Source organism: Balaenoptera musculus, chromosome 3, assembly GCF_009873245.2.
Source record: "Balaenoptera musculus isolate JJ_BM4_2016_0621 chromosome 3, mBalMus1.pri.v3, whole genome shotgun sequence".
Taxonomy (NCBI): domain Eukaryota; kingdom Metazoa; phylum Chordata; class Mammalia; order Artiodactyla; family Balaenopteridae; genus Balaenoptera; species Balaenoptera musculus.
Window position 1 is genome coordinate 42287740 of NC_045787.1, and position 26434 is coordinate 42314173.

General features: G+C 41.5%; 1 protein-coding gene and 1 pseudogene across 1 annotated transcript in view; one reads left to right on the forward strand and one right to left on the reverse strand.

Annotated features, from left to right (window-relative positions):
• Positions 1–26434, reverse strand: part of ANKRD55 (ankyrin repeat domain 55) — a 413288-nt gene that overhangs the window by 140635 nt on the left and 246219 nt on the right. The gene's annotated exons all lie outside the window — the stretch shown is intronic.
• Positions 11714–15637, forward strand: LOC118892478 (annotated as a pseudogene).

Sequence of the window (26434 nt, forward strand, 5' to 3'; positions counted from 1 at the left end):
AGGGAGTGTTCTAATTTCATACTTTTACATGTACCTGTCCAATTTTCCCAGCACCATTTATTGGAGAGGCTGTCTTTTCTCCACTGTATATGCTTGACTCCTTTATCAAAGATAAGGTGACCACATGTGCGTGGGTTTATCTCTGGGCTTTCTATCCTGTTCCATTGATCTATATTTCTGTTTTTGTGCCAGTACCAAACTGTCTTGATTACTGTAGCTTTGTAATATAGTCTGAAGTCAGGGAGCCTGATTCCTCCAGCTCCATTTTTCGTTCTCAAGATTGCTTTGGCTATTCGGGGTCTTTTGTGTTTCCATACAAGTATTTTGATTTTTTAAACAACTTTTTATTATGAAGATTTTTGGACATAAAGTTGAGATGGTAATAGTGTAAAGAACTTCCATGTATCCATTACCCAGCTTCAACAATTATCCACATTCTGTCATTTTTGTTTCATCTCACTTATCTGTATTTATTTTTCTTTTCTGGACTATGTTTGAGCAAATCCCAGACAACATATCATTTTGCTTGGAAAATGTGATAGGTTTACTTTCTTTAACAATAAAGGCTTTCTTTACATAACCACAATACACCATTATCACACTCAGAGGAATTGACAATTCCTTGATATTATCTAATATTTAATTCATGTTCAATCTCAAATAGTCTCAAAAATACCCTTTTTATAGTTGGTTTGTTACATATAGAATTCATACGTGGCACAGGCATTGCGTTTGTTTATGTCTCTCAAGTATCTTTTAATCTCGAATTCCTTTCTCTCTCTCTCTCTCTCTCTTGCATGCGTGAGCGTGTGTGTTTAGGGCTGAGGGGGGGTTACCATTGTTAGTATTTTGCTGAACCATTTGAAAGTTAGTGACATTTTACCCTTAAATATTTCAACCCATTTCCCCTAAGAACAAGGACATTCTCCTACAAAGTCACATTATAAATATCACACTGAGGATATTTAACACCAATACAATACTATTACTTATTATTCTTTCTGTATTCAAATTTCCTCACTTGTCCTAATAATGCCCTTTGTAGCTTTCTTCTCAAAAATCTAGGAGTGAATACAGAATCAAATGTTGTATTTAGTAGCCATGCCTCTCTAGTTTCTTTTAATCTAGAATACTCCTCAGCTGCTTTTGTCTTTCATGATGTTGAAAATTTTACGTGTCTAGGCCAACTGTTGGGCAGAATGACCCTCAGTTTGATTTGCCTGATTGTTTCTGCTTTTAGTTCTTAGAAGAACTAATGAAACTATTCTACGTCTAGCATACATTGCTATAATTTAGAGCAAAGTTTCCACATGTTGAGGCTGTTTTGTTCCTTCTCTTACTGGTTTGCATTTCCTATTTGACTTTGGGGATGTTTGTCCTCAGAGCAGCACTTATGTCTTGTATTTTTTATGTCCTAATGTGGAATAAGACTGAAGTTTATTTTCAGGGGGTTTTGCATGGTCTTAAGGATGCATCTGGAGCACTTCTTCTTGGTCTTGCTCTTGAGATTCTTCCTTGTTTCAATTCAAAGAACAGCAGCGTGGAAGGGACAGGAGGTGGGCGTCCAACATTACTATCTCCTTGAAAAACAGCCTAGCATCTCCCACCTAGAAATGTGGAGCTTCCCATCCGTCTCACGCAGTGAGAACAGAAGGCACATTGATCCAATGTGGACTTCCAGTCAGCAGAGCTGTCTGTGTCCACATGTGTCCTTTGGTCCCTGGTGTAAACCCTGCCATAGCCAAGAGAACTGGCTTGTGTTGGTCCCTGGTAGCTACCATATGGCTGGTGTGGATGAACCACGGAAGAACTTATTGTGCATCTTCTGACCAGATGTCCTCGGGCCGCTTAGCAGATACTGAATTAGGATTCCCTAAAAGAGTGTTGGAGGTTGGCAGGAAGGCACACTCTGGTAAGGTCTGCCATCTCCACGAGGGTCTTTGTGTCCATGCCAGCAGCCTCTCTCCTTTCTTTGCCATGGGTATGTATTCTGTCGGACCCTCTCTCCCATCACCAAGGAGACTGCTGGGCCTGGGCTGGGGGCGTGCAGATGGTACCTCTAATTTAGTCCCTACCGCAAGTCCACTTGTTTCTTGCCCACAGAGTTGTACTTTCCCTAGCAGGCCATTTAGTGGAAGATCTGGGAAGGAGGAGGATGGGATAGGAAAAATGCTCTCTGGTAGCACAAACAGTGAATGGTTTTGAATCACTAGGAAATCCTACCTTCCCATCTACTTTACCTCAGGTATCATCCTGTGCCAGATTCTGACAGACAAGTATGCTCCCCCAAAGGAAAATTGGGTACTTGCCATGGGAACTAGGAGCACATCTGCACTGTTAATGCTTTCCAGAGTTTTATAGGGGAAATGGAAAAGAACAGGTGCATGACAATAGTGACCTACTACCCCTAGTGACCAGGCATGAAATAGTCATCATTATAATAATGATCATAGCTGCCGCACAATGGTTATTTTATTTAATTCTCCCAACATAGTGTTAAGTAGAGATTGCAGTTCCCATTTAAAAGGTGAGGGTACTAAAGCTCAGAGAGGTCCACAGCCATTTAGATGGTCAGTGGAGGGCTCGGATTGTGACCCAGTTTTCTTCCACTTAAAAGTACCTGCTTCTGGGCTTCCCTGGTGGCGCAATGGTTGAGAATCTGCCTGCTAATGCAGGGGACACTGGTTCAAGCCCTGGTCTGGGAATATCCCACATGCCACGGGGCAACTAGGCCCGTGAGCCACAACTACTGAGCCTGCGCGTCTGGAGCCTGTGCTCCGCAACAAGAGAGGCCGCGACAGTGAGAGGCCCGCGCACCGCAATGAAGAGTAGCCCCCACTTGCCACAACTAGAGAAAGCCCTCACACAGAAACGGAGACCCAACACAGCCAAAAATAAATAAATAAATTAATTAATAAAAAGTACCTGCTTCTGCTATTCCTCCCCACCACTTCCTCAGGGGGCTTTTCTCTGACTTGATAAGTGTCACAAGGAGTTTTCTATAATTTCTCCCCACAACCTCCAATCTTATCAAATTAGACTTAACAGCCAGAGGGCTTCTTCAGAGGGTAGAGCACTCACTTGGCCTAGGATTGTAGATACAGATATAAATACAAGGAAATATATATCTTCATATAAAATTGGATTATGTGTGTGTGTGTGTGTGTGTGTAACACAGGTACATATCTTGTGCTAATGAGTCTAGATGATAGGATGGGGGTATAGAAAGGTGAAACACAGCAATAATTGTTTTTAGCATCAATGCTTTTCCCAAACAACTCATTTTTAGAGCCAGCCCTGATGAATAGCTTCAGCCTGCTGCTGACTTGAAGGTTATACCCACGTAGAGTCAGAAGATGTATTCGAAAGGGAGGTAATGTAAGAAGAGAGAGGGATGTTCCCAGTTATGTGGCTCCCAGAAAAGCCAAGGCTGCCTCTGTGCCTGGCTTTGTGACTCCCAGCCCGGCAGAGCTCTGGCGCTTCGCCTGTGTATGGGAGGAGGGAGCTTGAAGCTGGACCAGAGGTCTGGCCAGATCAGAGACTGAAACCCTTAACTGCTAAGGGAAAAGGATTCTTAGAGTTTGGAGCCTGGGAAGTTCATTTAGGACTTCAGTATAGGAAAGGAATCTCCAGGGCTATCTTCATTCATCTTGGGCTTGTGTCTTCATGAATATTATATTCCTATGCTCCAATCTTTGCAGCCAAAGGATTAAAAATGCCATATCTTGGCTTTCCACAGCATGTTGGGACAGTGGTTTTACTCCAGTGGTCATCATCTGTATGTTATTGCTGGAGACACTGAGATAATTTGGAATCTATAGCAGAAGGAGGAGGACAGAGTCTCTCTATTTTCCAGGCCTTCTCCAAAACAGTGTCCTAGGCGTTCAAAACATCAAACTGTTATGGAAAGAGGCTATGGACTCAGAGAGACTATTCAAATCCCAGATTTTCCATTTATAAGCTGTGTGACCTTGCCAATTTTCTTAGCCTCTCTGAGCCTCAATATCCCCATCTACAAAATATGAAAAATAATACTTACTTCCCGGGCTTGTGAGGATGGAAAGACATAACATATACCAAAATGCCTAGGCCTGTTCCCAGCACATAGTGAGAATTGGTTTCCTTCCTCTCTCCACACACTTATACCTATCTTTCCCTTTTTCCTTTTGCCATAACTCAGCACTTTAGAAAAGACCTTATCTATTTTTTATTTCTCCTGAAAAGGCTGTGCAAATCTAGCATGTCGACTTGATGATGTGTATGAGTGTTTATGAGAACTGTGTCAAGGAATGGGACATTCTCATTCTATCCAAATACTTGCTGTAGCTCAGAAAAGGGGACAGACAGCCCAGCCCAGGTATATGCAGGCTGAGGAAGACCAACGGCACTAACAGAAGCCAAGTAATTTCCCCACCAGGCAGAACCAAGGAGCCCGAAGTTAAAAGAATAGGATATGTTTCCCAGACATCTGTTTCTGTTGGGGGTCCTAGCACTGATCCTTGCCTCAAGGGTCTGAATGCCTAATTGCTGCAGGCATCTCAAAAGAAATTTAATCAATGGAGGCAGAAACAAATCAGTAGACAAGCTGGCCCAAATGAGATGCCCTCCACTAGAATCCTGTAATTGCCTGAGCTGGATTCCCATCAGAAAATATACCCAGTGAAATAGTGGAAAGCTTTTTGTATCTGGAGTGAATAGAGATCTAATGTAGGAAAATTACTAGAAAATTGAAGAAGGCAAACACAATGCTGAACATTTTAATGTAGCCCTAGAGGGAATTTTTGTTTCTGTTCTAAAGTTTTCTCAATAAGCCTGTAATAATTTTGAAAGAGGCAGATGATAACAATGGCTGGTGGAGCAGAGGCAGAGGTAAAGGGGAAAAGTAAGATGTGTTCCAAGTTAGAGCTGTATGCTTGATAATGTAGATCTGTAACTTCATGGCTTTGAGATGTAACTGCCTTAAAGTAACACAGCCTTCTCTCTCTCTCTCTCTCTCTCTTTATGTGTATGCGTGTGTGTGTGTGCACATGCACATATGTATGTGGCCAGTAAGTGGGCTCAAAGGCAATTCCAAAGAAGGGGATGTAAAGACTTTTTCAGCAAAGCAGAGCCCTTTGAACAAGTGTATAAAACTCACAAGATGACTTTTCTGAGCAAGTCCCTCGCCTGAATGTATAAGTATTGGTGTGAGGATACAGAGAATTGGAATCAGAGAGCTCACTGGAATCCCAAATCTTCCAGTTAGAAAATACGTGGCTTTGGGCAAGTTTTTTTTTCTGAGCTCTAATCTGTAAGATGTAGAAAATAATCCTTACCTCACAGGATTATTTCAAGGTTTAAATAAGATAAAGTTTTTTATTAGAAGCTTTGTTTTATTCAAAGAGCTAGACCTATTACTTCTGAACATCTTTTTCCATGTCTCTCTCTTTCACACCTCAAATCACTCTTTTAACATTCCTGTTTTGATCAATCAGCAAATATTAACCAAGCACCCACCATACATTCTGTCTCCAACACAGCCTTTTGAACTCGAAGTAAAGGTCAAACCAGTGTTCCTGCTCTAAAGTGAAGAAGTCCTGGGGAGATATAGGAGGTGTGTGGTAGGGCTGGACCCAGCTCAGATTGAGGCACTGGTGAGATTGCGCTTTGGTGTTCTGCTGCCTCCCTTACAAGTATGAACTGGTTTCTTCCCTGGGCAGGCACTGTTAATAGTGCTGTTTGCCCCACATTTCACTCCCTGATTTTGTAATAGGTGGATGTGCCTTGTTATTGGGAAGGGCAGGCCCCTCTCCTAACCTCAGGGGAGTGTGTCTTACTCGAAGCCCAGGGCAATCCCGTTCCCCTTTGCCCGTGATTGCTTTAAAGGAAGGCTTGAAGCTTCTGCTAAGAATTTTGCTTTCCTAGTAAAAGTCACAGATGTAGCTTGCAAAGCTCTTTTCCTTTCCTTCCATTTTCAAAGTAATGCCTGAAACTGCAGCACCCATTCTGGGGTCATGAGGCAATAAACACAAGAATTAAAAGTCGATAACCAAAGATGGAGAAACTGGGTGTTAGAAGACAGAAGGAACCTGGATTCTTGATGATATGATAGAGCCCTGAACTGCTAAACTTTTCATTAGGTGAGATGAGTAAATGTCTGTATTGCTTAAATCACCCTTAATTGGGTTTTCTGTTACTTGCAACTAAAAGCATTCCTATCTGCTATTCCTTCCTTTTGAACAGCATCCCTTTCTGAAGTGCTGCAAGGTCATACTGTAACCTTCCTCATGGCCCAACTGCTATCTTTGTTTCAAGCTGGCTGCAGGGGATCCCTGCTAAGGTATTAGCTGGATTTAAGGTATGTTTTCATCGAAGAGAATTTACATTTTAACATAGGATTCCTGGGACCAGAAAAATTTCATAGGGGCAAAGGCATAAAACCATGATGGTAGAATGACAGGTTGTGGGATGGATACTTTGCAGAGGACTGAGAATCTTAATTTCTGCCCCTTCAATCCCAGTGTGTAAGTGACCACCTGGTCTACCTATGTTTGTTCCCCAGAGCCTTGCTTTATGCCAGGCACTCAAAATGTGCTTCACCAGCAGGTACTAGCATCACTTGAGGACTTTTAAAAATGCAAAATCTCATGCTCCAGCCCAAACCTGCTGAATCAGAACCTGAATTTTAACAAAGATCTCCAAGTGACTCATATGCACATTAAAGTTTGAGAAGCGATCCCTAGAAGACACAGAATTGCTAGAGTTAGAAAAAGATCAATTTTCTAGTACCAGGCGAATAGTTGGCCAGGCACAATATTACAAGGAAAAACTCTCATATTGTCTTTTTATCGAGCTGCAGAGATCTGGGGTAAACCAGATTTGTTGAATAAATAAGTACAATTCTTTCAGAGTCATCTGAACGTGGAGACCAGAACCACGAAGCACAACTCACTTGTTTCAAGATTACATCTTCTTTCTGAAAGAGATATGACTTATACAGAAATTGAGAGACATAACAGAGATGGGAATAGTGGTGCTGTAGTCTAAGGAAGGGCCCACTGGAGCCAGACATGTCCTCACATTACAGGCCCTCAATTAGGTGGCTTCAAGTGAGGGTCCACCCCTCCCTCAAGGACTCAGAATCTCATTATTGGCAGTGCCTGGTGATCAGGTGATTAGAGTTACCCACATCAATAAAAATAAACATTAGTTTGCATGAGACTCAAGAATGTAAAAAAATTAATTAAATAAAATATATAGCCAGCATAGGGTCAGGGAAGCTTTCTTTGGCCTGTGCCAGAGAATTTTCTCCCTGTGACAAGCTTTATGGTAACCCAAGTCATAATCAGAAGTCATCTTACTGATTTATCAGGAGACATCCCTAAATCAGGGACCAGACTTCTTGAAAGTCCCTAAAATCAGTTCATTTTCTTTTTTTTAAAGACAGACTTATATGGAGGCAAAATCAAAATAAGAAGGATGCTTTGTGTTCATGGAATCATTAGGGGATGAAAAGATAGAAAGACATAGTCTCTCCCCTCACAAAGTACAACCCATGTGTTAGGGCTGGCTGGTGGGTTGTAACCAGTTGTGAAGTAGTCACTAGCAATTTATAAGTTAAAGTTTTGAAGATTGTGAATGATGTGTTGTACTGGAGATGCCCAAGACTACCCTCAGATGCTCACAGTTACGGTTTATTAAAGTGAAAGGATACAGATTAAAATCAGCATAGAGAAAGGTGCATGGGAAGAAGTCCAGGAGAAACCATGTACAAGCTTCCAGTTCTCCCCTCCCAGTGGAGTTGCATGGGGATGCACTTCATTTCCCAGCAATTATGTATGACAACACATGTGAAAGGTTGCCAACCAGGGAAGCTCCCCTGAGTCTTGGTGTCAAGGGTTTTTTTAACTTGAGCAGCATTTGAAGTAGGATCGCCAGTAACAGGCTACTGTGAGACAAACATAGTGAGAGCTTGAATTATAGCTGTGGATATGGAAAGGAAAAGAGTCTTATTAGAAACAATTCAGATACAGAATCTATAGGACTGAACTCTAAGAATTTGGTAAATAGTGACATGTCAGAGAAAGGAATGGAAAAGAGGTTGGGAGTCACACATGTTCCAGGGTTTAGAGTACAAGGTTACTGGGATGACTGTGGTGCTACTACAGGAAATAGAGAAAATGGAAAATATGCACTGGAGACTGTTTGAAGAGGGGTAGGTGGGTGGGAGTGGATCAGAGATAATCCGTTCGATTTGGAAATGGTCAGTGTGAAATACCAATAGAATGTCCAAATGATGTCCATCAGGGCATTCAAAAAATGAGCCTGTAGCTTGGGAGAGAGTTGAGGCTTGAGAACCCTTAGCATCGAGGTTCTGTGAAAATAAATGACATTATCTTGAATAGATATTTTATCTAAAGAAGACATACAAATGGCTAACAGGCACATGAAAAATGTTCAACATCGCCAATTATTAGAGAAATGCACATCAAACCCACAATGAGGTATCACCTCACACCTGTCAGAATCGTCACCATCAGAAAAATCTACAAACAACAAATATTGGAGGTGTTTGGAGAAAAGGGAACCCTCCTACACCATTGGTGGGAATGCACATTGGTGCATGGAAAACAGCATAGAGATTCCTTAAAAAACTAAAAATAGAACTACCATATGACCCAGCAATAACTCTTATTCAAAAAGATACATATGCCCCAATGTTCATCGCAGCACTATTTACAATAGCCAAGACATGGAAACAACCTAAGTGCCCATCAACAGATGATTCCATTAAGAAGATGTGACACACAGGCGTGTGTGCGCGCGCACACACACACACACAATGGAATATTGCTCAGCCATAAAAAAGAATGAAATATTGCCATTTGCAGCAAAGTGAATGGACCTAGAGGGCATTATGCTCAGTGAAATAAGTCAGACAGAGAAAGACAAATACTGTATGTTATCACTTATATGCGGAATCTAAAAAATAATACAAATGAATGTACATACAAAACAGAAACAGACTCACAGATATAGAAAACAAATTTGTGGTTACCAAAGCGGGGAGAGAAGGCTGGAGGGACAAATCAGGGGTATGGGATTAACAGAAACAAACTACTATATATAAAATAGATAAGCAATAAGGATATACTATACAGCACAGGGAATTATACCCATTATTTTGTAATAACCTTAATGGAATATAATCTGCAAAAATACTGAATAACTAGGCTGTACACCTAAAACTAACACAATATTGTAAATCAACTATATTTCAATTAAAAGAAAAAAAGAAAGAAGGAGAATGTAGAGGGAGAAAAGAGGCTGACCTGAGAAAGAAGTGTGGGGATGCCAATATTTAAGTGACAGGCAAGAAAGAGCCATCAGAGAATGTTAGAGAAGAGAAGCAGAGGCGAATCAGGTTGGAAGCCAAGGCAGCAAAGGGAGTCCAGAAGTCTGACATGCCCTTGAGAAGTCAAGCAGGATGTCAGAAAGAGACTGCTGAGCCTGGTCGGCAGCAAAGAAAGCCAATGCTTCATGACCTCGAGGGGGACGTTGGCCAGATTTCAGGGATTAGGGAATAAGTGAGTACTAGGAAAGCAGAGGACAGAGCCTCTCTCCCCCATGCCTCAGGGAGAAGCAGGAACTTGTGGATGGGGGTGCTGGGGTAGGAGGGGCATGGATATGACACAGGGGTAGGCAACCCAAAGCAAAATGCTGACCCAGTGGGCACCCCAAAGCTTAGAAGCAAGCTTAGAAAAGCAAGTCCCCCAAAGGCCTTAGATGATGACAAGCTTTTCTTTCTCACGAAGCTGGGGCAGTTACTTTGATAAAGCACCTTTAAAATCTGGTGATACTGTGAACGTCCCTCAGAGACCACAAGGAAAAGGATCCCACAATCATTTATCATCTGGGCGCTCCTCATTCTCACGGAACTTGGCGGGTCCTTGGGTGCTGCGTTCCAGCTCAGGATCTCTACTCTTCAGATTAAAGAGTCATTACGACTCTGTTTATTTTAGAAAAGATTAATGGTTCCCCCTCCTCATTTCTCAAGAACAAACTTTCGTCTGTATAGAGTGAGTCATTAAATATATCGGCTCAACCGCTCTGGCTGCAAGATTACAGATATAAAAATCATCTGATTTTGACAAAAAACAGCTGTGCTTTTCTTATTGCTTTGAGTCCACAATCACATGTGGATAGAGACAGGGAATGTGTGACTGGTCAAGTTTTCACGATAGCCAGAGAGACACACGACCTCCACCCTAACCAGCAACCTTCCCAAGACCCTCCAGCAAGTCACCTTCACTAAGATGTCTCTCAATGGATTCATGTCAAGTCAACTCAATTCAACCTACTCTCGTGAGCTATTCCCATGAATAATATGGAATATGAGGAATGAACAGGAAGGAATATTTATGCTCAGGAAGTTTACAGTCCACCAGTGGTACGTTAAACAAAACCCACTGAGAACTAAGACTGATTGTGGTAGAGGTGTTTGCGGAATGAGCACAGGAAGGCAAGATTAGCCCGCAGGCAAGACTTTTTGGAGGGGGTGGTGTTGGACTTCATCCTGAGGGACCTTGATTGTGTGTGAGTGTGTGTGTGTGTGTGTGTGTGTGTGTGCACGTACATGTACACACAGGTATACTGGGGTTAATTAGAGGGAAAGCGAAACATTCCAGGAAAAGGTACTTTATTAAGCAAACACACAGAGGCAGAGAATTGCAGTGCATGGTTAATGCGTGCGAAAATCAGAGTGGAGGAAGTTTTAGGTCCAGATGTTCACAAACTTTGATGTGTGTTAGATCCACCTGGGCAACTTGTGACAAATTCATCAGTCCAGGCCTTGCCCCCGGATTTTACAAGCTAGGCTGCTGGGACTTGGAGATGTTAATGATTAGCCGGGGTCATACTGCTCATTAATTAGCAGCTGAACTAGCTGGAGAGCCTGTTTTCAGGGAAGGACAAGTTCCTTTGTTTATTTATTTTTTTGTTTTTGAAGGGACCTGAGGTGTAAGATTTGTGAAGTGAGCTAAAAGAAGACTAGAGAAGCGGGTTGGACTCAAATTAAGAAAAGATTGGATTAAAGGCTAAGGAAATTGGAATATTTCTATCAGCATACAGAGTCACTAAAGATTTCAGAGGGAGAAGTGACGCTGTCAAAGTAATCAGAGATGTGATCTAAGAACAAAACTTGTGGTTCACCCTGTTGACTGGAGATAGAATCACAACTGGCTTACAGATCCTGTATCTTCCCAGCCAGCTAGGCCCTCCCACTGTCATTTGAAGCATGCTCCTCTTGAAGCCCACAGAGGCCAGTTTTTTTTCTCCTTATATAAATAGTAAAATATCTATGTGAAAATATCACTTCATCAAGCATCTTTCAAAACAGCTCATTAAATCCTCGGAATGCAGAGTCAGTGAGAGGAATGCAAATTTTCATCTAGATTTTGACCCCAGGGCAATATATGCCCATCCTCCCTGCCCTACCTCATGTGGACCACCTCCATGGTAGGAGCAGCAGTCACAGGTCTATGCCTGAGGATACAGGGGGGAGTGCAGGTGGGGGACCAGAACAGCAAATCAGGAGTCTCGTCTATAAATGTGAGGCCTCTCAGTAACAGCAGGGGCAGGAGAGCCAGGGGATCAGAATTGTGTTGCTCATGGGCATCTGGGGGTCTGGGCCCTATTTATGTCTACCTTGCTTATCAAAACCTGACTGAGAGGGATGGGAAAGGTACTTGAAATTTGTACTTCCTTTAGCTCAACAGTTATTTATACTGGGTTATACTGACATTGGAAAGACAACTATTTGGGCTGTCAAGCAGGGCTGGAGTTGTTGGTCGTGGGGTTTGAAGGTGATGGCCCTGACTGAAGGCCTCGAGGCGGCATCTCCCGCTGTTCCTGCAGTCGATACCTGGGCCTCGGTCCACTCAATGTCATGAGAGGAGACAGAGCCCTGAAGCAAAGAAATCTGGATCACAGAAAAGTATTCAAGGGTCATGCAAGCCAACGGTTGCCAACTGCACAGTCCTTCAGGAGCTGCAGGCAGTGAGGATGCCTTAGCCTCCCATGTGTCCAAACAAGATTGATAGGAGAAGCCTCCTGTTTTGATTCTGGAGATGTTCATATCCAGAGGAACTCCATACCTAAAGAATGTGCTGGAAACCCAAGCTCCAGAAATATAAGGTCAGGTGTCCAGAGCTGTACCCAGGAACGTGTACATAGTCGCTACAGAGTCACCTCCACCATGAAGCAAGGCAGCCTGATGATACTGACACGGAGTCTGGAGATCATGGTAGTAGCTCCTTCTCAGAATTCCGATATCTCTTCAAGGGGTTGCAAAAAAGTCTTCTATTTATTTTGATTCTGGGTGTTAAACTTGTTATACAGCATACAACAGGAGTTGCTCTTGGAATTGGGCTACTTACAACTTTTATACATGAAACCAAAAGCATTTCAAATCTGGTTTTCCTAAGAGAAAGGTGTTCAGAGATTCAGTGTGCTTGGTTACTGGTATTCATAGCAGGATCTTCCATTCTTTCATATTACACCTTTTATTCTCAGTCACTTTATTATAGCTTAATTTTTAAAAAGCCTGCTCTAGACCTCATTCGAGCTTCTGGGAAGTACTTCAATTGCTGGAATTACAGACTTCATTCTGAAATTCCTCTTCATGGGTTTAAAATGCCTATTTTACTGGTGCCTTCTTTCATCATGTCCTTCATTTGATTTTACTTTTTTAATTTTTAAAATTTAATTATAGTTGATTTACAATGTTGTGCCCATCTCTGTTGTACAGCAAAGTGACTCAGTTATACACATATAGACATTCTTTTTTAATATTCTTTTCTGTGTATAGCACAGGGAACTATATTCAATATCCTGTGATAAATCATGCCTCTTAAATCCAAGGGTTACTGGTATATGATTTTAGAAGAATTATGTCAGTATTACCAAACTTTCGTTCCCATACCAGTTTGGTTTCGTTACCTTATAAGCTACGGGGAGTTTGGTAATGTAACTAGATGGATTCTTGGGATATTGCTGGCTTTACTCTACCTCATACTAAAAGTTCTAGACTTTTTTGCACACCTAAAAACTTTCAGACAGGGTTTTGCCAATATTTTTTTTTTAATTTTTGAATTTTATTTTATATATTATTTTACACAGCAGGTTCTTATTAGTCATCCATTTTATCCACATCAGTGTATACATGTCAATACCAATCTCCCAATTCATCCCACCCAGCCCCCCCTCCCCCACCACTTCCCCCCACGTTGGTGTCCATATGTTTATTCTCTACATCTGTGTCTCTATTTCTGCCTTGCAAACCAGTTCATCTGTATTATTTTTCTAGGTTCCACATATATGCGTTAATATAAGACATTTGTTTTTCTCTTTCTGACTTACTTCACTCTGTATGACAGTCTAGATCCATCCACATCTCTACAAATAACCCAATTTTGTTCTTTTTTATGGCTGAGTAGTATTCCATTGTATATATGTGCCACATCTTCTTTATCCATTCATCTGTCCATGGACACCTAGGTTGCTTCCATGACCTAGCTATTGTAAATAGAGCTGCAATGAACATTGGAGTGCATGTGTCTTTTTGAATTATGGTTTTCTCTGGGTATATGCCCAGTAGTGGGATTGCTGGATCATATGGTAGTTCTATTTTTAGTTTTTTAAGGAACATCCATACTGTTCTCCATAGTGGCTGTATCAATTTACATTCCCACCAACAGTGCAAGAGTGTTCCCTTTTCTCCACACTCTCTCCAGCATATGTTTGTAGATTTTCTGATGATGCCCATTCTAACTGGTGTGAGGTGATACCTCATTGTAGTTTTGATTTGCACGTCTCTAATAATTAGTGATGTTGAGCAGCTTTTCATGTGCTTCTTGGCCATCTGTATGTCTTCTTTGGAGAAATGTCTATTTAGGTCTACTGCCGATTTTTGGATTGGGTTGTTTGTTTTTTTGATATTGAGCTGCATGAGCTGCTTGCAAATTTTGGAGATTAATCCTTTGTCAGTTGCTTCATTTGCAAATATATTCTCCCATTCTGAGGGTTGTCTTTTCGTCTTGTTTATGGTTTCCTTTGCTGTGCAAAAGCTTTTAAGTTTCATTAGGTCCCATTTGTTTATTTTTGTTTTTATTTCCATTTCTCTAAGAGGTGGGTCAAAAAGGATCTTGCTGTGATTTATGTCATAGAGTGTTCTTCCTATGTTTTCCTCTAAGAGTTTTATAGTGTCTGCCCTTACATTTAGGTCTTTAATCCATTTTGAGTTTACTTTTGTGTATGGTGTTAGGGAGTGTTCTAAGTTTCATTCTTTTACATGTAGCTGTCCAGTTTTCCCAGCACCACTTATTGAAGAGGCTGTGTTTTCTCCACTGTATATTCTTGCCTCCTTTATCAAAGATAAGATGAACATATGTGTGTGGGTTCATCTCTGGGCTTTTTATCCTATTCCATTGATCTATATTTCTGTTTTTGTGCCACTACCATACTGTCTTGATTACTGTAGCTTTGTAGTATAGTCTGAAGTCAGGGAGCCTGATTCCTCCAGTTCCGTTTTTCTTTCTCAAGATTGCTTTGGCTATTCGGGGTCTTTTGTGTTTCCATACAAATTGTGAAATTTTTTGTTCTAGTTCTGTGATAAATACCATTGGTAATTTGATAGGGATTGCATTGAATCTGTAGATTGCTTTGGGTAGTAGCGTCATTTTCACAATGTTGATTCTTCCAATCCAAGAACATGGTATATCTCTCCATCTATTTGTATCATCTTTAATTTCTTTCATCAGTGTCTTATAATTTTCTGCCTACAGGTCTTTTGTCCCCTTAGGTAGGTTTATTCCTAGGTATTTTATTCTTTTTGTTGCAATGGTAAATGGGAGTGTTTTCTTAATTTCACTTTCAGATATTTCATCATTAGAGTATGGGAATGCAAGGGATTTCTGTGCATTGATTTTGTATCCTGCTACTTTACCAAATTCATTGATTAGCTCTAGTAGTTTTCTGGTAGCATCTTTAGGATTCTCTATGTATAGTATCATGTCATCTGCAAACAGTGACAGCTTTACTTCTTCTTTTCTGATTTGGATTCCTTTTATTTCTCTTTCTTCTCTGATTGCTGTGGCTAAAACTTCCAAAACTATGTTGAATAATAGTGGTGAGAGTGGGCAACCTTGTCTTGTTCCTGATCTTAGTGGAAATGGTTTCAGTTTTTCACCATTGAGGATGATGTTGGCTGTGGGTTTATCATATATGGCCTTTATCATGTTGAGGTTAGTTCCCTCTATGCCTACTTTCTGGAGGGTTTTTTTCATAAATGGGTGCTGAATTTTGTCGAAAGCTTTCTCTGCATCTATTGAGATGGTTATATGGGTTTTCTCCTTCGATTTGTTAATATTTGCCAATTTTTTTGCACTACCAAGTTACGAAGTGGCTGCCAGTAAGAGACAGTGTTCAGATGTGGATGATATTTGTTCAATATGTCAAGCTGAATTTCAAAAGCCAATTCTCATCTGTCAACATATATTTTGTGAAGAGAGAAAACTGTCCACTGTGCAGAACTGTGATTTCAGACCATGTAAACAAATGGAAAGATGGTGTCACTCCATAACACCTTCAAATATATTAAGTTTTGAACTTCATATTAAGTCCAAAAAATACTAACTTCATTTGCTTACAGTGACTATTGATAAAGGCATTAGAATGGATTTCAGGGCCAGAAGTTAAGAAAAATGTTTCCAAATGATTATAGAGTATTATAATAAGACTTAAGTGTGTAGTCCAAATTATCAAAAGATTAAATGAAAGAACCCTATATCTTAAAATATACATAAGTAATGTTCAACCTAATGCATATGCAACATTTATACTATCCTATTTGACAGATGACTGCAGTTAAATTGTAAATGTGTTTTCTTGTTAATACTACCAAAATGACAATCGCATAACTAGAACTAGCGGTTTTAGAGAAATTCAGGTATTCTTTCCTTTCATTATTTTCACAATAAAGAATATTTTTCATGAAACTTTGACACACTTTACCTGAAAGTAGAATTTTCTTTATTATTCCTATTTGACTTTTATAATTCCCATTCGAAAAATTCTAAAAATTTTTATAAAATTTGTATTTTTAAATGAAAGTTCTAAATGCTATATTTTACCTGTAACAATCAGATTTTCTAAGGAAGATTAATTCATTGAGGATGAAATATTTTAATATTGTATTTTTCTGTGTAGTATGATTAGCAGTCATTGAGAACAGATGATTTAAATTCCTTTTTGTTTGTGAACATCATACATAACAATCCTGCCATCAGCTTTAATGTTCATGATCTTTTTTGTATAGTGCCATGGACCACCCTGACTATTACACACACAAAAAAAGACAACTACTTGGCATCAATAGCTGACCAATGCAGGCATCACCCGCTTCCTTGTACATTCACCATGTGGAAAATTCCCCTGTCCTCTATTCCATAATTTTTCCTCCTTCTTTTTGTCTTCTGGAGGGCATAATATAGTTTCAACTGAAAGATTAAACAAAGACATCTTAAGTGGAAGCACTCCTTATAGAAGAAAGCTCAAGACTGTAATTAAAATGTTGGCAGTATTATTGTGTACCAGAGACACTATCACCTTAGAACAGAGATTGGGCTAAAATAACCCAGAATGAGGAAAATCTTTTTAAAGAATCATCTGCACTATGTATCAATCCATCTGCATTTTGTGTGAAAGGCAGAAGTTCAGAGGTCACATACTTTTCCTTCACACTGTGCTCAGATACAGTGTTTCTCCGTGGGCATGCTATGGTAATGCAGTAGTTCTGTGTTATATAGAATCTCCCCACAATGCAGGACACCCAGTGTCCCTAAATGCCAGCAGCACTCCTCAGTCTGGAAAAGCTGAAAATGTTCTGGGCACCACTGCTCTAATGTTTCAGAGTACATTGCATAAACTATTTCCTCGGATCAGCATAATGATTCAAAACATTAGTAACATCTTCACTCTTCAGGTGATGAACTGAGGCTTGAAATGGATTGCTGGCTTTTCCACATGGCTAGTGAAGGGTGCTGCTGGCTCTAACACCAAGGGGCAGACTCTAAATTCAGCTCCTTTTCTAAAACATTGTGCTGCCTTTCGATGGAGGCAGAGACTCAGACTTGATCTCAATCCACTAGTAAATGGAACATGCAGATGAACTGGTGTTGCTGTTGTTGTTATCTATATTTCTAGCTTTCTTCTAAGGAGCCTGGGTCTTGTTAAATAGAGGACACTTTGTTCTGTGGGTCTTTGGTGGAAGGGTAGAGGTAGGAGCTAAGAGGACCTGGGTTAGTTTGGCTAACGGAGGGAGCAGATCATGGAGCTTCCAGGGACAATGAGGGATGGAGGGAAATAGGAAAGAGAGCCACTAGGACCTAGTGAGGCCTTGAGTAATGCGACATGAAGTACCTACCCACGCACTCTCACCCATGAGTCCCAAAACTTCAGTACAATGTATTACTCATGAAATGCTTAGAGAGTGAATTTTTTGGTGTAAAATAGCAAGGGGCTGAGTATTACTCCTGGGTTGAGAGAGGCTAATGCAGAGACAGCACACCTGGACACAGAAGCCAGAGGCAGGAGGTACCATGAGGGTGTCAGCGACTCCGAGAATCAGCAGAAATCAAAGCAAGGCCTGGAGTTTTCACAGATGTGGAACTCGTGAATTTACCCAGACATCTGAGACTGGGGGAGCACCAGTTCGCATCTGAATCGTAGGCAGTTAAAGTGAGGGCCCAAACATTGCTGGGTTCTAGAATACTTTCAGGTATTAGAGGGAGGAGAACGAATCTGTGTCAGAGATTATACAGCTTGAAACTTTCCCCAAGGCAGTCTAAAGATTTGTCTCCTTATTTAAGAAAATTCACACAATATTTGAAGTGGCTGATCATTTACTTTTCACACTGGTCAGGACCATAAGAGGAATTATCTGAATAGAGTTAAAATTGGTGAATGTGGGATGTGATGAAGAAATAAATGCCCTGACATCTATTCAGCTAGTGTCGCCGGACCTGTCACTTCCATGAGCAGGGAGAAGCCAACCATTCCAGGTCGTTCTCTGTAATAAACACAGGATGCTTATGTCACTTTCATGAACAGATTTCATGAAAATGACAAAATGACAGAGAATGACTGAATCCACATACGGAATAAGGACCAAATGTTAAACGTAATTATTATCCATTTATGATTATTATACACTAGGATTCTCATAAAAGCATCCAGTTTGTTCTCAGTAAAAACTTGGTGAAACCTGGCTTGTATTCCTTTGGACACACCAGTCTGGTCTTATTTTCTTGCTGGAATGCTCTGGTTTGCTGCTTTTTTGTATTCAAGACCTTATTACTGCTTGGAAAATGTTCCTTATCTTTGCATGTGCACTAATCTTTATGTGAGAAGCAGGAGATGGTGCCCCTAGGTGCCCACCCTGCAGCTGAGAGTCTCACTGAGATCTGGGCCTGAGTGCTGCCCCCTAGGGGTTGTCTGTTGCACTGCCCTGCAGCCCTGGGGAGGATGCTCATTCACTCTAGGCCAGTGGTCACCTTCAAGGCCCCCAGTGTTCCAAATAGTTCAGGGAGGAGAATAAGAGAAAAACCATTACTGATGCCAAATTCTGTGTTACCTTCTTCTACCCTGATGCTTCCCAAGAGGTCTCTCAATTCCCAGTTCCCCCTCATGGTCCCAATCATCTTTCCAACCTCTTGCCCCAAGGCAGGCTTTGGCCTGATGTGTCCCAGACACAATTAGTCAGTGGTTGACTCTCATTCAAATAATAATAAAATATCAGAATAGCACTGCGTTCTTTGAAGATGAACTTGACAGGCCTGAAATCTCAAAAGAAATCTTGCAGGGATGAAGCCCAGGGTCCCCAGTGGGCCTCTCCCTGAACCCTGGGCAGAGCTTCCCATCACAGCCAGCACAGTGGGGGAACATTCTACCCAGCTTCCACTCTTTCCTCAGTGGCTCTAGATTTCTACTGCAACCTGTTTCGAATTCAATGTTTTACAAGGAAATGGCACAGAAAAGGAGCACAGCTACTGCTTAAGCAGGCAATTCTCAGGGTCCCGGAATTTTAAAGGGTTTGGAAAATATCCTAGAAATCACAGTAAAAGGGTGTTCAGGGACAAGTGTAAGACCCACCAAACAGTTCTATCAACTGAGTGAGGGATATTTACAGAAGGCAATCAGAGACCCAAAATTCCAAGGGAAAGAAACACAACCATAAGCTAAACATCTTTATCTAAATGAACTCTCCATGTTTGCAAGTGAGTCATTTCTGGACTTTGAAGCACAGATTTGAAATTTGCATGGCATGGCAATCCACTGAAGCCAATTTGACCTTTTGGTAAATATGAAGTTTTTCTGGTAAATGTCAATAGCCTCCAACCATTAGAAGTGGGGGAGACTGGGGAGCCTATATGTTCCTTTCCTTACAACCATGCTACCAGGAGCCATATTACAATGAAACCTAGTTTTAGAAAATATTCTGACAACACCTAGATATTTATTCACATTAAGGGTCAAAGATAGTCTTAAGCCTGCTCTGTAGCTGGCGAGGTCCCACTCTTTACCCTTGGACCCTCTGTTCAGCATTTCCCATAAAAGGCTTAACTGAATTCAGGGCAAGCATATTCTGATGGCAGGTGTGGCCAGCTTTGTGCTGGGTCAGGCATAGGGTGTCTCGTGATGGAGAGGAATGCAGAACCAATTCGGAGGTCTAGACCGCAAGCTTGAACTATCTGTACTCAGCAAGCTGGGCTTGCCAGGTGCTAATACTTCATTCAGGAAAGGGCAGTCATTCCTGTATGACACTACTTACCAGCCACCTATTTGAATACTGCTCATTTCACCAATTAAAAACTATTTTAGGGGCTTCCCTGGTGGCGCAGTGGTTGAGAATCTGCCTGCTAATGCAGGGGACACGGGTTCGAGCCCTGGTCTGGGAAGATCCCACATGCCACGGAGCAGCTGGGCCCGTGAGCCACAACTACTGAGCATGCGCATCTGGAGCCTGTGCCCCGCAACGGGAGGGGCCGCGATAGTGAAAGGCCCGCGCACCGCGATGAAGAGCGGTCCCCGCACCGCGATGAACAGTGGTCCCCACTTGCCGCAACTAGAGAAAGCCCTCGCACGAACCGAAGACCCAGCACAGCCAAAAATAAATAAATAAATAAATAAAGTAGCTATAAAATTAAAAAAAAAAAAACTATTTTAAACACCCCCTATGCTAATCAATAAGCCTCCTGGTGTAGATTTAGCTAATTTTATGTAAGATACTAAGTGACCCAGCAAAGGAAACTATAAACAAAATGAAAAGACAACCTATGGAATGAGAGAAAATATTTGCAAACGATGTGACCGACAAGGGATTAATTTCCAAAATATACAAACAGCTCATACAACTCAACAACAAAAAAATAACCCAATCGAAAAATGGGCAGAAGACCTAAATAGAAATTTCTCCAAAAAAGACATATAAATGGCCAACAGGCATATGAAAAGATGCTCAACATCACTAATTATTAGAGAAATGCAAATCACAACTACAGTGAGGTAGCACCTCACACCAGTCAGAATGGTCATCATTGAAATGTCTACAAATAACAAATGTGGAGAAAAGGGAACCCTCCTACACCATTGGTAGGAATGTAAGTTGGTACAGCCACCATGGAAAACAGTATGGAAGTTCCTCAAAAAACTAAAAATAGAGTTGCCATATGATCCAGAAATCCCACTCCTGGGCATATATCCAGACAAAACTATAATTCAAAAAGATACATGTACCCCTATGTTCATGGCAGCACTATTCATAATAGTCAAGACATGGAAACAACCTAAATGTCCATCAACAGATGAATGGATAAAGAAGATGTGGTACATATATACAGTGGAATACTACTCAGCCATAAAAAGGAATGAAATGGGGTCATTTGTAGAGATGTGCCTGGACCTAGAGACTGTCATACAGAGTGAAATAAGTCAGAAAGAGAAAAATGAATATCACATATTAATGCATATATGTGGAATCTAGAGAAATGGTACAGATGAACCTGTTTGCAAGGCAGAAAGAGACACAGACGTAGAGATCAAACGTATGGACACCAAGTGAGGGAAAGGGGGAGTGGGATGAATTGGAGATTGGGATTGACATATATACACTAATATGTATAAAACAGATAACTAATGAGAACCTATTGTATAGCACAGGGAACTCTACTTAATGCTCTGTGGTGACCTAAATGGGAAGGAAATCCAAAAAAGAGGGGATATATGTATACATATAACTGATTCACTTCGCTGTACAACAGAAACTAACACAACATTGTAAAGTAACTGTACCCCAATGGAAAAAAAAGAAGATGTGGTACATACATACAATGGAATATTACTCAGCCATAAAAAAGAATGAAATAACGCCATATGCAGCAACATGGATGGACCTAGAGATTATCATACTAAATGAAGTAAGTCAGAAAGAGAAAGAAAAATACCATATGATATCACTTACATGGAATCTAAAATATGACACAAATGAAATTAACTACAAAACAGAAACAGACTCACATGGCATGGCATGTGAGATAGAGAACAGACTTGAGGTTGCCAAGGGGTGGGGGGTGGGGGACAGATGGATTGGGAGTTTGGGGTCAGCAGATGCAAACTATTATGTATAGAATGGATAAACAATAAGGTCCTATGGTATAGCACAGGGAATTATATTCAATATCCTGTGGTAAACCATAATGGAAAAGAATATAAAAGAGGAATGTGTATATATGTATAACTGAATCACGTTGCTGTACAGCTGAAATTAATACAACATTGCAAATCAACTACACTTCAATAAAAAAATAAGATACTGGGACTTCCCTGGTGGTCCAGTGGTAAAGAATCCGCCTTACAATGCAGGAGATGCGGGTTCAATCCCTGGTCAGGGAACTAAGATCCCACGTGCCACGGGGCAACTAAGTCCAAGGGCCACAACCACTTAGCTCATGCGCCTCAACTAGAGAGACTGCGTGCCACAAACTACAGAGCCCATGCGCTCTGGACTCCACGCGCCACAGCTTAGAGAAGAGAAAACAACCTACACACCACAACTAGAGAGAAGCCCTTGTGCCGCAACGAAGAGCCCACGCGCCGCAACGTAAAGATCCCGCATGCCTCAACGAAGATCCCCCATGCTGCAACTAAGATCCAATGCAGCCAAAAATAAATAAATAAACAATAAGTAAATCTTAAAAAAAAAATAAGATACTAAGTGACCATCTTAGAAGATCTTGATTCTGGCGAGGGTTCTTCATCTGTTGGTTAACCACTTTTGGAGGGTAGATCCCCAAACACGGCATTCTAAATGCTAGCTAACTGCTCTTAGAGGATAGAGTAACTTGTATATACAACTACATCGCAACGTTTATATTGAGGTATTTTAAAATAAGGGTCACACAGACAATATAACACATGGGAACAGTGAAAAGGCAACAAAGAGTAAGACAGAGTTGGAAGCAAGAGAAACAGTCTTGACTGGCTGACTTTCTGCTTTGTGAATCGTGCCTCAGGAGATGCTGAGTCCCACATAAGGACAGGCTCTCTTTGCTAGAGATTGATTTATATTATAAGAAGTAAAGCTTGATTGGGCTGTCTCTAAAACTTTTTATTTTGAGGACTAGAATTCCACTGGCCCAGAAGTATCTAGAATAAATCATATAGCTGTATTTAGAGATTTCAGAACCTTAGAAAGAGAATTTGAGGCAAGGGTGACAGAAATGAGTCTGTTCTTTGATGCAATTCTGCATCTCCACTTGCCTCTGCTGCTGCTGAAAAGCAGTGAAAAACTCTAGGAAATAAGCCTCTAAAGGTGAAGAAGCATATTTCAAGTGTGTTATCAAAATTCTATCGATTAACAGAAAAAATGTTACTGGTGAATGCTGGCTGAAAGGTAAAAATTTATCAGTTTTTTTTTTTAAGGCATTCTCCCTAAAATTTAAAACTATAGTTTTTGCTGGCTCAAATTCTTTGTAAGGCCTCAAGCCCTTTATAGAACAATGTGGAATATAAATGAAAAAAACACATACAGGTGCATGTATGCACACACACACACACACACACACACACAACTGTAACTCTCATTGATACTTTATTTTAATATAAGGTTTAAAATTAAAATCAGGCAAGTGAAACCTTAAAATAATTTCACATTAAACCTTGGTAGTTTTAAAATTATGTCACTCATCAAACACCAAGTAACCTAAACTTAGACATTAAACCTCTTCCGTAGAACACAAATCAATGGATCTTTCCCATTTTGAGTCCTTTTTGGAACAAGGTGGGTATGGAAATACATACAATAGTAACAACAAAATAATATAATAATAATAGTAAATAAACCAATGCCTCAATCTTATGAAATTGCTCAGTCAGCCTACAGCACTTCGTTTTGCTATGCTTTCTTCAGCAGCTTTGATCTAGTTGCATGGCTTCCGAAAAAAGGCAGAAATAAATCAAGGTGCAATACAAAAGGTAGCAAAGGCAAGAACAGTGATTGTGTTTTTGGTTTCAGTGAGCTGAGACATTAGCAGGCTCTGGCATTAATCTACCTGGTATTAGGATAATGTTTTCAAGCAGCGGACTTTTTTAAAGAAACAAAACCCCTAAAGCCAGAGGGGCAAGATATGCACAGATTATGTGCAGATTTGTGTGGAGGTCTGTATGGAGTAGACTATATTGCCTGCATGATATGGAGGAAGGGCCCCAGAAAACCCCTCTGTCCTCAGAATATCTCCCTCACTGTCCTGTCATGGTTAACTGAGCTTCTACCATTAAAGATTTTATTTGTTGGTTTTAAGATAGTGATTTTCTAACTCCTTTATGCTGCCAACATTCTCCCTTTTGATACAATTTTATTCAGAGGCCTAATAAAACAGATAAAAGCAGAGATACTGTTGCTGAAGTAGGTGACCCTTAGGATCAGCCCCTCACTCCTGCTGAGACACATCTGCAAACTGCTAGGGCTTATTGAAGGACATCTGAAAAACCATTGGGTTAAGACAGAGCTTCCCAATTGATGTGAACAAAGGGTTACAGAAGTTGGGAGATATCAATTCCTTCAGCCCTTAAAGGAGGGGATGGTAGGGGAGGTGTGGGTGGAGCTCTGGCCAAGCCCTCTTTGGCCCATTGTGTCTCACTTTTATTTACCTCAGTGTATGGGAACATTATTATAATTTTCCGTGCACTAGGCTAGGGCATTATGCTCTGATAGCGTTTATCACAATTATTACTGGTCATTAGCACCTTAGCATGCGCTTTTCCCTGCCAATTCTCTAAGGAAAGGAAGCATATCTCAAGCTAATCTGGGTAGGGGAGATGTTGGAAATTGGGTCATAAGCCAGGAAGCTCTCAGGAAGGAAAGAATTGAGTGGGAGGCCAAGTAGAAGGTCCGAAGTGGGGTTCTGGATGGCCTGGAACCAAAGGGCACAACACTAAGACAAGAGGAAGAGGACACTCTGGAAGAATCCGGAGGGCTCTGAAGTGAAGGCCCTGCTCTCCCACTGGACGAGGATCAGCCCGGCTCCCACGTGTCAGCTCAACCCACGTCGGGATCACGCAGGCAAACACAGAGTTTACTCCTGAGAGAGATTTTTCACAAGGTTAAGTGCTCACTCGGGAGACCCAGATGAGTGGATTATTCACCTGGAAGAAGGCAGACTCGAGTTTCAAAAGGTTAGATTAGTAATTGCAACTGGGGACCCATCTCAGGCAGGCCCCGACAGTCTCTGACTGAAGAAACAGAGCTGCTTCCCACCTCCTCCCTACCCAGCGTCCCGTCCTCTTCCTCTGTGTCTCAGCTTCTTTTCCCATCGCTCTGACTCACAAGTGTCAGCCACTGGAGCGGCTCCCCATCTCCCAGCCCTCGGAGATCTCATTGTGAGCGGTTTCTTCTCATCCCCGTCCGCTTAGTGCTGGGCACCAATCCAGACACGACCCACTCTTCCAAAGGCGCCCCCTGAGGTGCAGCTTCCTGGCAGGGACCTTCCACAGGCAAAAATGATGTGTCTCTGAGGACTGGTGCGCCAGACGGACAATCCGAGGTTTATGGTTTTCCAGAAGGGGTTCACAAAGCCCTGCCAATTCCCCTTTCGCCATTGGCCAATTCCCTTTCACTGGCTCTCCCTGCCTGTCATCTGCTTTGTCAGCCAAATCCCTTTTCATTTTTCTCAGCTTCATCTTGGACTCAGGCCTAGTAAGTCCTGTCAAGAAGATTCTTAACGTATGAAGTTTTATGTCTCTTCCACCACCATCCTGAGAGGCGTTGCCCGTCCTTCACCTCTGTGAAATGTTTCACAGGAAGGCATTCCCGTGTCTGAAGTGGAGCATATTGGACCAAAACACCAAGTGAAAAGTAGCAACGTTATTATTATTTTCCAATGAGAATTTAAATCAAAAGATGCAAAGGAGCAATCCTCCAAGGAGTTTTGGGGGGAAGGGAGAAATAAGTGGAGGAAAAACTAAAATAGAGAACGTCCTTGTACAACACTGAAACTCTTTAGTGAGAGTCAAAAATTACTCCAAAAATGGCATAGTCGTTTTGGAATCAGGATGCTTTGATTTTTGTCTAAATCCACTCATCATCCAAGTCCTTCTGAATATTCTGGGCCTGTCCCAAAGTCACTGGCCTTTTCTCACCAAATGGCTCATGATTTCTCAGCACCATCTCTAAGTCTTAAGTGAACTCAACTCACCGTTGCTCACACACAACTTGCTGGGTCCACCAGAGGGACTTGCCAAATGCAGTTCTCTTCCCATGGGTAACCTTGGTGCCTATGTGGGTTTCTGTTGGTCTGTTTGTTTAACCTAACATTTATTGAGGCTGTGCCACGCACATCGCATGATTTACCTTATTTAATTCTCAAAACAACCCTATGAGATCGGTATCATTATTGTCCCCTTTGGAGGATCATAACAGATGGGGAAACCAGCTGAGGCATTGGCTCAAGGACACAGAGCTATTACTAAGTGACAGAAAAAGAATTCTAATTCAGGCGCGTCTAAGCACAGAGCCTAAGCTCCGAACCACGGACACTCTCATCGTCTCCTCCTTTGTTGAAGGAGTTTAACGTAGAGTGAGTTTAACTTTTCAACGGTTTGTCGTTTGGGGATAGAAAATGCCCGGCCTGCAGCTGGCCTCGGAAAATACAACTCTCCAGCTCCACCGCTCTTTAGATCAGCAGGAAAACCAATCTCTCTTAGCAGATCCAGCCGGGGGACTGACACTTCCTCAGCTGCCAGGCACCTATGGAAGCTGAACGCAGCTCCAGACAATACCTCTGCAGAGGTTCCCTTCTGGCACAGCCCAGCGCCCTGGCAGGTGGTGCCGCTGGGCTCCGCT